Source organism: Schistocerca serialis, chromosome 3 (assembly GCF_023864345.2).
Source record: "Schistocerca serialis cubense isolate TAMUIC-IGC-003099 chromosome 3, iqSchSeri2.2, whole genome shotgun sequence".
In the NCBI taxonomy this organism is placed as follows: Eukaryota; Metazoa; Arthropoda; class Insecta; order Orthoptera; family Acrididae; genus Schistocerca; species Schistocerca serialis.
Window position 1 is genome coordinate 1,093,463,984 of NC_064640.1, and position 12,829 is coordinate 1,093,476,812.

The window sequence follows — 12,829 nt, forward strand, 5'->3', positions numbered from 1 at the left end:
AATGCCGACTAAAGTACAAGAAGACTGACTCTTCTTACTGTCTATGTTTTGAACCATCTCTGTGACACTAGTTATAGATTCCGATGCTTCACTCCAGGTTTACTGTATGCCTTGGACCATCTTATTGACGATGAAACACAGAAATTGCATCAGAATTAAATAGAAAATGCACAATGATGACTTAAGTACAAGAAGACTGACTCTTCTTACTGATTATTTTTTGAACCATTCCTGTGACGCTAGTTATAGTTTCCGATGCTACAGTTCAGGTTTACTGTATCCCTTGGACCTTCTTATTGACGTTGAAACACAGAAATTGCGTCGGAATTAAATAGATAAGGCACAATGCCGACTTAAGTACAAGAATACTGACTCATCTTACAGTCTATGTTTTGAACCATCCCTGTGACACTAGTTATAGATTCCGATGCTTCACTTCAGGTTTACTGCATCTCTCTGACCCTCTTATTGACGATGAAACACAGAAATTGCATCGGAATTAAATACAAATGGCACAATGCCGAATTGAGTACAAGAAGATTGACTCTTCTTACTGTCTATGTTTTTAACCATTCATGTGACACTAGTCATAGATTCCGATGCTTAACTTGAGGATTACTGTATCCCTCTGACCTTTTTATTGACGATGAAACACAAAAATTGCATCGGCCTTAAATACAAAAGGCACAATGCCGACTTAAGTAGAAGAAGACTGACTCTTCTTACTGTCTATGTTTTGAACCATACCTGTGACACTAGTTATAGATTCCGATGCTTCACTCCAGGTTTACTGTATGCCTTGAACCTTCTTATTGACGATGAAACACAGAAATTGCATCGGAATTAAATACAAAAGGCACAATGCCGACTTAAGTACATGTAGACTGACTTTTCCTACTGTCTATGTTTTGAACCATTCCTATGACACTTGTTATAGATTCCGATGGTTCATATCTGGTTTACTATATCCCTTGGACCTTCTTATTGACGATTAAACACAGAAATTGCATCGGAATTAAATACAAAAGGCACAATGCCGACTTAAGTACAAGAAGACTGACTCTTCCAACTGTCTATGCTTTGAACAATTCCTGTGACACTAGTTATAGATTCCGATGCTTCAATTCAGGTTCAATTTATCCCTCTGACCGTCGTATTGACGAAGAAACACAGAAATTGCATCGGAATTACATAGAAATGGCACAATGCCGACTTAAGTACTAGAAGACTGACTCTTCCTACTGTCTATGTTTTGAACCATTCCTGTGATACTAGTTATAGATTCCGATGCTTCACTTCAGGTTTACTGTATCCCTCAGACTTTCTTATTGACGATGAAACACAGAAATTGCATCGGAAATAAATACAAAAGGCACAATGCCGACTTAACTACAAGAAGACTGACTCTTCTTACTGACTATGCTTTGAACCATTCCTGTGACTCTAGTTATAGATTCCGATGCTTAACTTCATGATTACTGTATCTCTCTTACCTTCTTAGTGACGATGAAACACAGATATTTCATCGGAATTAAATACAAAAGGCACAATGCCGACTTAAGTACAAGAAGACTGACTCTTCTTACTGTCTATGTTTTGAACCATCAATGTGACACTAGTTATGGATTCCGATGCTTCACTCCAGGTTCACTGTATCCCTTGGACCTTCTTATTGACTATGAAACACAGAAATTGCGTCGGAATTAAATACAATAGGCTCAATGCCGACTAAAGTAGAAGAAGACTGACTCTTCCTACTGTCTATGTTTTGAACCATTCCTGTGACTCTAGTCATAGATTCCGATGCTTCACTTCAGGTTTACTGTATTCCTCTCACCTTCGTATTGACTATGAAACACAGAAATTGCATCGGAATTAAATACAAAAGGTAAAATACCAACTTAAGTACAAGAAGACTAACTCTTCTTACTGACTATGTTTTTAACCATTCCTGTGACACTAGTCATAGATTCCGATGCTTAACTTGAGGATTACTGTATCCCTCTGACCTTTTTATTGACGATGAAACACAGAAATTGCATCGGCCTTAAATACAAAAGGCACAATGCCGACTTAAGTACAAGAAGACTGACTCTTCTTACTGTCTATGTTTTGGACCATCCCTGTGACACTAGTTATAGATTCCGATGCTTCACTCCAGGTTTACTGTATGCCTTGGACCATCTTATTGACGTTGAAACACAGAAAATGCGTCGGAATTTAATAGAAAAGGCACAATGCCGACTTAAGTACAAGAAGACTGACTCTTCTTACTGACTATGTTTTGAACCTTTCCTGTGACACTAGTTATAGATTCCGATGCTTCACTTCAGGTTAACTGTATCCCTCTGACCCTCTTATTGACGATGAAACACAGAAATTGCATCGGAATTAAATACAAATGGCACAATGCCGAATTGAGTACAAGAAGATTGACTCTTCTTACTGTCTATGTTTTGAACCATTCCTGTGACACTAGTTATGGACTCCGATGCTTCACTCCAGGTTTACTGTATCCCTTGGACCTTCTTATTGACGATGAAAAACATAAAATTGCATCGGAATTAAATTGAAAAGGTACAATGACGAATGAAGTAAAAGAAGTCTGACTCTTCTTACTGTCTATGTTTTGAACCATTAATGTGACACTAGTTATAGATTACGATGCTTCACTCCAGGTTTACTGTATTCCTTGGACCTTCTTATTGACGATGAAACACAGAAATTGCATCATAATTAAATAGAAAAGGCACAATGATAACTTAAGTACAAGAAGACTGACTCTTCTTACTGACTATGTTTTGAACCATTCCTGTGACACTAGTCATAGATTCCGATGCTTCACTTCAGGATTACTGTATCCCTCTGACCTTCTTATTGACGATGAAACACAGAAATTGCATCGGAATTAAATACAAAAGGCACAATGCCGACTTAAGTACATGTAGACTGACTTTTCCTACTGTCTATGCTTTGAACCATTCCTGTGACACTTGTTATAGAATCCGATGGTTCATTTCTGGTTTACTGTATCCCTTGGACCTTCTTATTGACGATGAAACACAGATATTGCATCGGAATTATATACAAAAGGCACAATGCTGACTTAAGTACAAGAAGACTGACTCTTCCAACTGTCTATGTTTTGAACAATTCCTGTGACACTAGTTATAGATTCCGATGCTTCACTTCAGGTTTACTTTATCCCTCTGACCGTCGTATTGACGAAGAAACACAGAAATTGCATCGGAATTAAATAGAAAAGGCACAATGCCGACTTAAGTACTAGAAGACTGACTCTTCCTACTGTCTATGTTTTGAACCATTCCTGTGATACTAGTTATAGATTCCGATGCTTCACTTCAGGTTTACTGTATCCCTTTGACTTTCTTATTGACGATGAAACACAGAAATTGCATCGGAATTAAATACAAAAGGGACAATACCGACTTAAGTACAAGAAGACTGACTCTTCTTACTGACTATGATTTGAACCATTCCTGTGATACTAGTCATAGATTCCGATGCTTAACTTCAGGATTTCTGTATCCCTCTGACCTTCTTATTGACGATGAAACACAGAAATTGTATCGGAATTAAATACAAAAGGCACAATGCCGACTTAAGTACAAGAAGACTGACTCTTCTTACTGTCTATGTTTTGAACCATCCCTGTGACACTAGTTATAGATTCCGACGCTTCACTCCAGGTTTACTGTATCCCTTGGACCTTCTTATTGACGATGAAACACAGAAATTGTATCGGAATTAAATACAAAACTCACAATGCCGACTTAAGTACCAGAAGTCTGACTCTTCTTACTGACTATGTTTTGAACCATTCCTGTGACACTAGTTATAAATTCCGTTGCTTCACTTCAGGTTTACTGTATCCCTTGGACCTTCTTATTGACGATGAAACACAGAAATTGCATCGGAATTAAATACAATAGGCTCAATGCCGACTAAAGTACAAGAAGACTGACTCTTCCTACTGTCTATGTTTTGAACCATTCCTGTGACACTAGTCAAGGATTCCGATGCTTCACTTCAGGTTTACTGTATCCCTCTTACCTTCGTATTGACTATGAAACACAGAAATTGCATCGGAATTATATACAAATGGCACAATACCGACTTAAGTACAAGAAGACTGACTCTTCTTACTGACTATGTTTTTAACCATTCCTGTGACACTAGTCATAGATTCCGATGCTTAACTTCAGGATTACTGTATCCCTCTGACCTTTTTATTGACGATGAAACACAGAAATTGCATCGGCCTTAAATACAAAAGGCACAATGCCGTCTAAGTACAAGAAGACTGACTCTTCTTACTGTCTATGTTTTGAACCATCCCTGTGACACTAGTTATAGATTCCGATGCTCACTCCAGGTTTACTGTATGCCTTGGACCATCTTATTGACGATGAAACACAGAAATTACATCAGAATTAAATAGAAAATGCACAATGATGACTTAAGTACAAGAAGACTGACTCTTCTTACTGATTATTTTTTGAACCATTCCTGTGACGCTAGTTATAGTTTCCGATGCTTCAGTTCAGGTTTACTGTATCCCTTGGACGTTCTTATTGACGTTGAAACACAGAAATTGCGTCGGAATTAAATAGAAAAGGCACAATGCCGACTTAAGTACAAGAATACTGACTCATCTTACTGTCTTTGTTTTGAACCATCCCTGTGACACTAGTTATAGATTCCAATGCTTCACTTCAGGTTTACTGTATCCCTCTGACCCTCTTATTGATGATGAAACACAGAAATTGCATCGGAATTAAATACAAATGGCACAATGCCGAATTGAGTACAAGAAGATTGACTCTTCTTACTGTCTATGTTTTGAACCATTCCTGTGACACTAGTTATGGACTCCGATGCTTCACTCCAGGTTTACTGTATCCCTTGAACCTTCTTATTGACGATGAAACACAGAAATTGCATGGGAATTAAATACAAGAGGCACAATGCCGACTTAAGTACATGTAGACTGACTTTTCCTACTGTCTATGTTTTGAACCATTCCTATGACACTTGTTATAGATTCCGATGGTTCATTTCTGGTTTACTATATCCCTTGGACCTTCTTATTGACGATGAAACACAGAAATTGCATCGGAATTAAATACAAAAGGCACAATGCCGACTTAAGTACAAGAAGACTGACTCTTCCAACTGTCTATGTTTTGAACAATTCCTGTGACACTAGTTATAGATTCCGATGCTTGAATTCAGGTTTAATTTATCACTCTGACCGTCGTATTGACGAACAAACACAGAAATTGCATCGGAATTAAATAGAAATGGCACAATGCCGACTTAAGTACTAGAAGACTGACTCTTTCTACTGTCTATGTTTTGAACCATTCCTGTGATACTAGTTATAGATTCCGATGCTTCACTTCAGGTTCACTGTATGCCTTGGACTTTCTTATTGACGATGAAACACAGAAATTGCATCGGAATTAAATACAAAAGGCACAATGCCGACTTAACTACAAGAAGACTGACTCTTCTTACTGACTATGCTTTGAACCATTCCTGTGACTCTAGTTATGGATTCCGATGCTTAACTTCATGATTACTGTATCTCTCTGACCTTCTTAGTGACGATGAAACACAGAAATTGCATCGGAATTAAATACAAAAAGCACAATGCCGACTTAAGTACAAGAAAACTGACTCATCTTACTATCTATGTTTTGAACCGTCCCTGTGACGCAAGTTATAGATTCCGCTGCTTCACTACAGGTTTACTGTATCCCTTGGACCTTCTTATTAACGATGAAACACAGAAATTGCATTGGAAATAAATACAAAAGGGACAATACCGATATAAGTACAAGGAGACTGACTCTTCTTACTGACTATGATTTGAACCATTCCTGTGACACTAGTCATAGATTCCGATGCTTAACTTCAGGATTTCTGTATCCCTCTGACCTTCTTATTGACGATGAAACACAGAAATTGTATCGGAATTAAATACAAAAGGCACAATGCCGACTTAAGTACAAGAAGACTGACTCTTCCTACTGTCTATGTTTTGAACCAGTACTGTGACACTAGTTATAAATTCCGTTGCTTCACTTCAGGTTTTCTGTATCACTTGGACCTTCTTATTGACGATGAAACCCAGAAATTGTATCGGAATTAAATACAAAACTCACAATGCCGACTTAAGTACCAGAAGTCTGACTCTTCTTACTGACTATGTTTTGAACCATTCCTGTGACACTAGTTATAAATTCCGTTGCTTCACTTCAGGTTTACTGTTTCCCTTGGACCTTCTTATTGACGATGAAACACAGAAATTTCATCGGAATTAAATACAAAAGGCACAATGCCGACTTAAGTACAAGAAGACTGACTCTTCTTACTGTCTATGTTTTGAACCATCCCTGTGACACTAGTTATGGATTCCGATGCTTCACTCCAGGTTCACTGTATCCCTTGGACCTTCTTATTGACGATGAAACACAGAAATTGCGTCGGAATTAAATACAATAGGCTCAATGCCGACTAAAGTACAAGAAGACTGACTCTTCCTATTATCTATGTTTTGAACCATTCCTGTGACACTAGTCATAGATTCCGATGCTTCACTTCAGGTTCACTGTTTTCCTATTACCTTCGTATTGACTATGAAACACAGAAATTGCATCGGAATTAAATACAAAAGGTAAAATACCAACTTAAGTACAAGAAGACTGACTCTTCTTACTGACTATGTTTTTAACCATTCCTGTGACACTAGTGATAGATTCCGATGCTTAACTTGAGGATTACTGTATCCCTCTGACCTTTTTATTGACGATGAAACACAGAAATTGCATCGGCCTTAAATACAAAAGGCACAATGCCGACTTAAGTACAAGAAGACTGACTCATCTTACTGTCTATGTTTTGAACCATCCCTGTGACACTAGTTATAGATTCCGATGCTTCACTCCAGGTTTACTTTATGCCTTGGACCATCTTATTGAAGATGAAACACAGAAATTGCATCAGAATTAAATAGAAAATGCACAAAGATGACTTAAGTACAAGAAGACAGACTCTTCTTACTGATTATTCTTTGAACCATTCCTGTTACGCTAGTTATAGTTTCCGATGCTTCAGTTCAGGTTTACTGTATCCCTTGGACGTTCTTATTGACATTGAAACACAGATATTGCGTCGGAATTAAATAGAAAACGCACAATGCCGCCTTAAGTACAAGAATACTGACTCATCTTACTGTCTATGTTTTGAACCATCCCTGTGACACTAGTTATAAATTCCGTTGCTTCACTTCAGGTTTACTGTATCCCTTGGACCTTCTTATTGACGATGAAACACAGAAATTGCATCGGAATTAAATACTAAAGGCACAATGCAGAATTAAGTACAAAAAGACTGACTCTTCTTACTGTCTATGTTTTGAAACATTTCTGTGACACTAGTTATAGATTCCGATGCTTCACTCCAGGTTCACTGTATCCCTTAGACCTTCTTATTGACGATGAAACACAGAAATTGCATCGGAATTAAATACAATAGGCTCAATGCCGACTAAAGTACAAGAAGACTGACTCTTCCTACTGTCTATGTTTTGAACCATTCCTGTGACACTAGTCAAGGATTCCGATGCTTCACTTCAGGTTTACTGTATCCCTCTTACCTTCGTATTGACTATGAAACACAGAAATTGCATCGGAATTATATACAAATGGCACAATACCGACTTAAGTACAAGAAGACTGACTCTTCTTACTGACTATGTTTTTAACCATTCCTGTGACACTAGTCATAGATTCCGATGCTTAACTTCAGGATTACTGTATCCCTCTGACCTTTTTATTGACGATGAAACACAGAAATTGCATCGGCCTTAAATACAAAAGGCACAATGCCGACTAAGTACAAGAAGACTGACTCTTCTTACTGTCTATGTTTTGAACCATCCCTGTGACACTAGTTATAGATTCCGATGCTCACTCCAGGTTTACTGTATGCCTTGGACCATCTTATTGACGATGAAACACAGAAATTACATCAGAATTAAATAGAAAATGCACAATGATGACTTAAGTACAAGAAGACTGACTCTTCTTACTGATTATTTTTTGAACCATTCCTGTGACGCTAGTTATAGTTTCCGATGCTTCAGTTCAGGTTTACTGTATCCCTTGGACGTTCTTATTGACGTTGAAACAGAGAAATTGCGTCGGAATTAAATAGAAAAGGCACAATGCCGACTTAAGTACAAGAATACTGACTCATCTTACTGTCTTTGTTTTGAACCATCCCTGTGACACTAGTTATAGATTCCAATGCTTCACTTCAGGTTTACTGTATCCCTCTGACCCTCTTATTGATGATGAAACACAGAAATTGCATCGGAATTAAATACAAATGGCACAATGCCGAATTGAGTACAAGAAGATTGACTCTTCTTACTGTCTATGTTTTGAACCATTCCTGTGACACTAGTTATGGACTCCGATGCTTCACTCCAGGTTTACTGTATCCCTTGAACCTTCTTATTGACGATGAAACACAGAAATTGCATGGGAATTAAATACAAGAGGCACAATGCCGACTTAAGTACATGTAGACTGACTTTTCCTACTGTCTATGTTTTGAACCATTCCTATGACACTTGTTATAGATTCCGATGGTTCATTTCTGGTTTACTATATCCCTTGGACCTTCTTATTGACGATGAAACACAGAAATTGCATCGGAATTAAATACAAAAGGCACAATGCCGACTTAAGTACAAGAAGACTGACTCTTCCAACTGTCTATGTTTTGAACAATTCCTGTGACACTAGTTATAGATTCCGATGCTTGAATTCAGGTTTAATTTATCCCTCTGACCGTCGTATTGACGAACAAACACAGAAATTGCATCGGAATTAAATAGAAATGGCACAATGCCGACTTAAGTACTAGAAGACTGACTCTTTCTACTGTCTATGTTTTGAACCATTCCTGTGATACTAGTTATAGATTCCGATGCTTCACTTCAGGTTCACTGTATGCCTTGGACTTTCTTATTGACGATGAAACACAGAAATTGCATCGGAATTAAATACAAAAGGCACAATGCCGACTTAACTACAAGAAGACTGACTCTTCTTACTGACTATGCTTTGAACCATTCCTGTGACTCTAGTTATGGATTCCGATGCTTAACTTCATGATTACTGTATCTCTCTGACCTTCTTAGTGACGATGAAACACAGAAATTGCATCGGAATTAAATACAAAAAGCACAATGCCGACTTAAGTACAAGAAAACTGACTCATCTTACTATCTATGTTTTGAACCGTCCCTGTGACGCAAGTTATAGATTCCGCTGCTTCACTACAGGTTTACTGTATCCCTTGGACCTTCTTATTAACGATGAAACACAGAAATTGCATTGGAAATAAATACAAAAGGGACAATACCGATATAAGTACAAGGAGACTGACTCTTCTTACTGACTATGATTTGAACCATTCCTGTGACACTAGTCATAGATTCCGATGCTTAACTTCAGGATTTCTGTATCCCTCTGACCTTCTTATTGACGATGAAACACAGAAATTGTATCGGAATTAAATACAAAAGGCACAATGCCGACTTAAGTACAAGAAGACTGACTCTTCCTACTGTCTATGTTTTGAACCAGTACTGTGACACTAGTTATAAATTCCGTTGCTTCACTTCAGGTTTTCTGTATCACTTGGACCTTCTTATTGACGATGAAACCCAGAAATTGTATCGGAATTAAATACAAAACTCACAATGCCGACTTAAGTACCAGAAGTCTGACTCTTCTTACTGACTATGTTTTGAACCATTCCTGTGACACTAGTTATAAATTCCGTTGCTTCACTTCAGGTTTACTGTTTCCCTTGGACCTTCTTATTGACGATGAAACACAGAAATTTCATCGGAATTAAATACAAAAGGCACAATGCCGACTTAAGTACAAGAAGACTAACTCTTCTTACTGTCTATGTTTTGAACCATCCCTGTGACACTAGTTATGGATTCCGATGCTTCACTCCAGGTTCACTGTATCCCTTGGACCTTCTTATTGACGATGAAACACAGAAATTGCGTCGGAATTAAATACAATAGGCTCAATGCCGACTAAAGTACAAGAAGACTGACTCTTCCTATTATCTATGTTTTGAACCATTCCTGTGACACTAGTCATAGATTCCGATGCTTCACTTCAGGTTCACTGTTTTCCTATTACCTTCGTATTGACTATGAAACACAGAAATTGCATCGGAATTAAATACAAAAGGTAAAATACCAACTTAAGTACAAGAAGACTGACTCTTCTTACTGACTATGTTTTTAACCATTCCTGTGACACTAGTGATAGATTCCGATGCTTAACTTGAGGATTACTGTATCCCTCTGACCTTTTTATTGACGATGAAACACAGAAATTGCATCGGCCTTAAATACAAAAGGCACAATGCCGACTTAAGTACAAGAAGACTGACTCATCTTACTGTCTATGTTTTGAACCATCCCTGTGACACTAGTTATAGATTCCGATGCTTCACTCCAGGTTTACTTTATGCCTTGGACCATCTTATTGAAGATGAAACACAGAAATTGCATCAGAATTAAATAGAAAATGCACAAAGATGACTTAAGTACAAGAAGACAGACTCTTCTTACTGATTATTCTTTGAACCATTCCTGTTACGCTAGTTATAGTTTCCGATGCTTCAGTTCAGGTTTACTGTATCCCTTGGACGTTCTTATTGACATTGAAACACAGATATTGCGTCGGAATTAAATAGAAAACGCACAATGCCGCCTTAAGTACAAGAATACTGACTCATCTTACTGTCTATGTTTTGAACCATCCCTGTGACACTAGTTATAGACTCCGATACTTCACTTCAGGTTTACTGTATCCCTCTGACCCTCTTATTGACGATGAAACACAGAAATTGCATCGGAATTAAATACAAATGGCACAATGCCGAATTGAGTACAAGAAGATTGACTCTTCTTACTGTCTATGGTTTGAACCATTCCTGTGACACTAGTTATGGACTCCGATGCTTCACTCCAGGTTTACTGTATTCCTTGAACCTTCTTATTGACGATGAATCACAGAAATTGCATCGGAATTAAATACAAAAGGCACAATGCCGTCTTAAGTACATGTAGACTGACTTTTCCTACTGTCTATGTTTTGAACCATTCCTATGACACTTGTTATAGATTCCGATGGTTCATTTCTGGTTTACTATATCCCTTGGACCTTCTTATTGGCGATTAAACACAGAAATTGCATCGGAATTAAATACAAAAGGCACAATGCCGACATAAGTACAAGAAGACTGACTCTTCCAACTGTCTATGTTTTGAACAATTCCTGTGACACTAGTTAGAGATTCCGATGCTTCAATTCAGGTTTAATTTATCCCTCTGACCGTCGTATTGACGAAGAAACACAGAAATTGCATCGGAATTAAATAGAAATGGCACAATGCCGACTTAAGTACTAGAAGACTGACTCTTCCTACTGTCTATGTTTTGAACCATTCCTGTGATACTAGTTATAGATTCCGATGCTTCACTTCAGGTTTACTGTATCCCTCAGACTTTCTTATTGACGATGAAACACAGTAATTGCATCGGAATTAAATACAAAAGGCACAATGCCGACTTAAGTACAAGAAGACTGACTCTTCTTACTGTCTATGTTTTGAACCATCAATGTGACACTAGTAATGGATTCCGATGCTTCACTCCAGGTTCACTGTATCCCTTGGACCTTCTTATTGACTATGAAACACAGAAATTGCGTCGGAATTAAATACAATAGGCTCAATGCCGACTAAAGTACAAGAAGACTGACTCTTCCTACTGTCTATGTTTTGAACCATTCCTGTGACACTAGTCATAGATTCCGATGCTTCACTTCAGGTTTACTGTATTCCTGTCACCTTCGTATTGACTATGAAACTCAGAAATTGCATCGGAATTAAATACAAAAGGTAAAATACCAACTTAAGTACAAGAAGACTGACTCTTCTTACTGACTATGTTTTTAACCATTCCTGTGACACTAGTCATAGATTCCGATGCTTAACTTGAGGATTACTGTATGCCTCTGACCTTTTTATTGACGATGAAACACAGAAATTGCATCGGCCTTAAATACAACAGGCACAATGCCGACTTAAGTACAAGAAGACTGACTCTTCTTACTGTCTATGCTTTGGACCATCCCTGTGACACTAGTTATAGATTCCGATGCTTCACTCCAGGTTTACTGTATCCCTTGGACCCTCTTATTGACGTTGAAACACAGAAATTGCGTCGGAATTAAATAGAAAAGGCACAATGCCGACTTAAGTACAAGAATACTGACTCATCTTACTATCTATGTTTTGAACCATCCCTGTGACACTAGTTATTGATTCCGATGCTTCACTCCAGGTTTACTGTATCCCTTGGACCTTCTTATTGACGATGAAACACAGAAATTGCAGCGGAATTAAATACAAAAAGCACAATGCCGACTTAAGTACAAGAAGACTGACTCTTCTTACTGACTATGTGTTGAACCTTTCCTGTGACACTAGTTATAGATTCCGATGCTTCACTTCAGGTTAACTGTATCCCTCTGACCCTCTTATTGACGATGAAACACAGAAATTGCATCGGAATTAAATACAAATGGCACAATGCCGAATTGAGTACAAGAATATTGACTCTTCTTACTGTCTATGTTTTGAACCATTCCTGTGACACTAGTTATGGACTCCGATGCTTCACTCCAGGTTTACT